Raw genomic sequence first — 4,921 nt, 5'->3', positions numbered from 1 at the left:
TGGGAGTGTTCATTGACTCTTAGACACTCCAAGCAATCAGCTCCACACAACAACTTGTGAGTGTCCATCACCCTGAGGGGACAAACCTGACAGTGGGACAAACCCCTCCCAGAGCTTTGGCTAAAATCATCACCAGACACCGTGTCCCTGGCAGCTTTATCTGCCCATCAGGCTCAGATTCAAGGGCTTCCCTTCCAGTGTGTGGTGGCTCAGATCCACCTTGATGTGCCCTCCTCCTTCCCACATGGCCAGCTGCAGCAGGAGGAACGTGGGGAGGTGACAGGAGCATCGCTGCCAGCAGGGCCTGAAGGAGGAGATTCCATTCCATTTTTTCATGGAAACAGGAACATTTTTTCCAGGCATGCTCAGGGAAGCCCTTCTCCTGCGTGCACAGAGGGGTGTCCTGGCTCTGGATGCTCCTGGAGGAGAACAGGACTTGGGGCTGATGGTATCTTGGCCTGACTGCAGAGGAAGGGAAATATATGATGTGTTACCAGCCTGAACTGATGTGATCTGATTCTGCAATTTAATCTGGTTTGTTTTCTGGCTGGCTCCTGTGGCTGTGTAAAAATGGCTCCTTGAAAACCCAACTAAGGATGAAGTGCACTCCCTGCAAATCTCAGCGAGGGAAGGAAATCCAAATGTTTTGAGTTTAACTATTAAACATAGTTTCCAGCTAGTGTGCTCAGAATTTGAAATTAAACAAATGAAAGAAACATGTTTCAATGGTTTTATGTAGGCAATAATGTCATTAACAGGAAATAAAGAAATTGGGCTTTGCAGCTGCAGCATGAAGTTTAACCCTTCCCGTGCAGCTCGGTGCCTGCTGGGCTGCCACAGCCCACTCCCACCCTGCCTGCTACAGAGCATCCCAAAAAACCTTCCTGGACCCAAACATCCTGATCCACACAGCCCTTACAGCAGGATGGTAATGGAAAAAGCAGGAGGAGAGACAACACTTAGGAGAGAACAGGCTTTCCTGACTAGTGGAAAACTTGCAGATCATAAAGTCAAATAAAACTTTTCAGTTCCAAAGGTAAAAAAAAAAAACCCAAACCCAAGCCCTTTGTGCACGGTTATTTTTAGGTGTGCTGTCAAAGCTGAGTACCCTAAAATCACACCTGCTTTGGTTTGTTTCTGCCTGTCCATTCAATTCTCAGAATTAAGGACAGTGAGGGCTGTGAGATCCCAGCTCCCCTGGTGCTGTCAGGAGCTGGGTGATGCCTCTCAAAAGCTGGACCAGTCCTGAAGCCACAAAAGAAACATTAATTTTCTTAAGGATGCTTTTATTTCCAGGTGTGAAATGCAGGCTGGAGAGAGGAGGCTTTTCATGGAGAAAGCCTCACCCCCACATCCTCAGGTCACCCCTCCTGAGCAGCTGTGTCCAAAGCAGCACCAAATTATTGGTGCCATTTCATCTAAAATCACATTTTACTGCTCCCCCTTCTCCCAGTTTATCTACATTTCTTTCTAGTAGATTGTATCTTCCTCTGCCAAAGCCCTGTTGATTGTATGAAAAAGTGTTTTCTTCCACTGTGGGAACCTCCACCACAATCCTTAAATAATTAATATTGGCAGCTTTGTTTTCCTTTTTCATTAAAAGGAAAGGAAACTTGCTGAGTGTGAGGTCAGTCTCTCTCCTGACCAGACCCAAAAAGGCTGCTTGGACATACATTTCATTCATGACTTTTTTTTTCTTTTTACTAGAAATCTTCATGCTGGGGAGAAACCATCAAAACAATATTCTTTTTTCATTTTGCTTTCTAATCCTTTCACAGAAGCCTGGAAATTACCCAGCATGCTTTCTCCCCAAAAGAAACTGGGGGGACTGGGAACCTCATACTGCTGAAACTCAGGAGAAACTGAAGTGTTATCAGCCCATATCCCCATTTCTGCACCCCAGCCCCAAACCAGCTTCTGGGCTTTTCCCTCTTTTCCCAGCAGGCCTGAAATTAGAACCTTTGGGTTGTTTTTTTTTAATATTTGAAAACAATTCCAACTCAAATCTCCTGTTATCCTGAGAGCATCATCCACACTCTTTCACACCACAACTGAGAGATCTCCCCTCCTTTTTTTTTCATAGCATTCACAAGTGTCTGGATAATCATTTCCCCAGCACTCCTGTTCCTCCAAGAACCATTCCAGGGAACAAAACCCATCCCCAAGAGGATCCTCTGGCACTGAAGCAGCTCCTACCTTGCTGTTATTCCCCTGGAAAAGGCCAGCACATCCCCTCCACACTAATGAAAGCCCCTCTAATCAAAGCTGCAGGTCAGCTCAGTAATGATGATGCAGGGGGAGCCCCTGGCAGGGGATGGTGACCATGGCAGGAAGCACTGAGGGGAGCAGGAGCTGGCTGTCACCTCCTAAGTCCCAGCTGCTGCTTCCTGAGATAAGTTTAGTTTGTAATGGGAACATTTCCACCTGGGGGAAGCCCTAAAAACTCCTAGAAAGCAGTAAAAGCTGGAATCCTGCTGTGGGGGATGCAGGGTCGGGTTGGCTACAGGACAACCACACTGCTGTGGTGCTCACACCTCCAAAAAACACTTGGAGGTGTTTCACCTCCAAAAAACACTGGCTCTGAGGAATTTGTCAGAGATACATTTAGGGCCTGTTCACCTCTGTGCATGGAATGGAAATAAGAGCTTCCACCCAAGCCCCCTGCAAGCTAGAAGGGGAACACTTACCTCATCTCAGTCATGGATGAAGGGCTTTGGGAATGGAAAACAAAACTTTGGAAATCATGGCAATAACTCTTTGATTGTGATCCCCACCCCGTGCCTGGCTGCTCAGATTAACTGAGAGCACTGCCATGATGGATCTCTCTCCCTGAAGGTCATTGGGAGGATGATCAGCTCCCAGGAAAATGGGGCACCTCCTGCTCCCTGCTGGCCTGGGGGATGGCAGAGCTCCAGAGGAATCCCTGGCCACAGGGGCAGAGATTTCTGGGCACACCTTGTGCAGCTCCAGGTCTGCACGGGCTTGCCTTGGGCACCTGTGACAGGTTTCAGTGCTGGGTTCCAGTTATCCACCCTGTCTGATAATGGACTCAATGAAAGAAATGATGGAATAGCTGATTATTCTTCCAGCCATAACTTTAGACAATAAAATTAGATAAATTCCATAGATTTAAGCAATACACCATTGTCCTTTTGTTACACAGGCACATGCCCAACCCAAGAGCAGATATAACTGAAATTAAATTGATTTATGAAATAAACATTTATATTTACTTTTATTTCTTTATAGTATTTTTATATTTATTTATATTATAAACAAATAAATATAAAATAAATAATATAAATAAATAAATATATTATCTATAAATTTATTTATAGTATAAATAAATTTAATTTATTTATATTATAAATAAAATTAATTTTATTAAATTGATTAATATTTTTAAAATAAATTTAATTAATTTTAAAAATTTTTATATTAAATTGATTTCAGTTCATGGAGAATGTAATATCAGGGCAGGCTCAAGACAGAGCTATTTAATACATTTAAAAGGATGTGGTTTCCACAGGCTCAGACACGTTGACATCTGCTCTTGAAGTGAACATGGGTAATGAGGCTCTCCTGTGATCCACCTGACACCAGCCAGCACTGGCAACGTGGATCTGTCACCCGTGGCTCCAAGTGAGATGATAAAAACCCTGGGCCAGAGACCCAGAGCTGGTCACCAAGCCCTGGCCTTCAGCCTGAAGACCCCACTGTGCTCCAGCTGGGATAGCTCTGGGAGCTCTGAGCTGTGCCAGGAGGACCAGCCCATCCCTGGCAGTGCCCAAGGCCAGGCTGGACAGGGAGAGTGGAAGGTGTCCCTGCCCATGGCAGGGCGTGGAACGAGATGAGCTTTAAGGTCTCTTCCCATCCAAACCCCTCCCCGGCTCTGTGAGCACTGGAGCAGCTGCAGCCACAGCTGGGACACTGCTCCACAGCCTGGAGTCAGAGCCAGCCCTTTGTCCTGGAGTGCACTAAAATAATAACCTGCCTAATACTGCTGTTACACCCATGAAAATCGGGAGGAAAGGATTACACCACTATAAAACCTGCTGCACACCAGCAAGAAAAAAATATTCCAAGTAATTTTTCTTCTCTTGATGACTTTGCAGAGGCTGGGGAGGTTGTCCCTGAGCACTGAAGCTGCACAGAGCCTGGGCACCAGCTGAAGTGGCAGCAGCCCCTGTGCAGAGGGGAGCAGGGATGTGGTTTTTGGCAGCAGGGCCAGCCCGTTTCCTTGGGCCACCCCCTTCATTGTGAATGCTTCAGGCATTAGCTCAGGGAACTCACCCGGCTAAAAATAACCCTGCCCGCACAAAAAATAGACAAAGAAAATGGCTATTTATACCCTGGATCAATTCCTGGGCTCACTCACCGTGCTGGCCCTGGAATGGCTGCTCTGGGATCAGCACAAGGAGCTGCCCCAGCCAACCCAGCCCGGGGTGCCCACGGGCACATCCTGGGCACGGGGGGCACTGACCCCGTTTGGCTGCAAACCAGCTCCACATCCACTCATGACCTTTATTCCTGGGATTGTCAGGGGCTGGAGAAGGGAGCACTGTGGGTGTTTTTATAATTTTCATTTTAGTCTCTGGGTTTTCAGTTTATAAATTTATTTTTTGTTTTGGTTTGCCTCACCTGGCTGCCCTCCCAGCTGGGTCAGGGCTGTTCCTCTATGTGCTGTTCCCAAGGTCTTGGGTTTAAATGCCACAAAAAGACAAAGGGCCAGCTCCAAATGCCCAAAGAGAAACAGAGGATCAGCCAAGCAGTTTGATAAAACTCAGGGAGAATGATCCATCCTCATCTCCCTCTGCAGACAAGTTTAAATATGGATAAAGACAGTCGGAGTAATATAGATGCATTTTTCCCCCTTGTTGTTTTCTGTTTTGACTTCTTTGGGATCATTCAAAGGGAGGTT

Source organism: Haemorhous mexicanus, chromosome 20 (genome assembly GCF_027477595.1).
Source record: "Haemorhous mexicanus isolate bHaeMex1 chromosome 20, bHaeMex1.pri, whole genome shotgun sequence".
In the NCBI taxonomy this organism is placed as follows: Eukaryota; Metazoa; Chordata; class Aves; order Passeriformes; family Fringillidae; genus Haemorhous; species Haemorhous mexicanus.
This window is presented reverse-complemented; position numbering follows the sequence as displayed.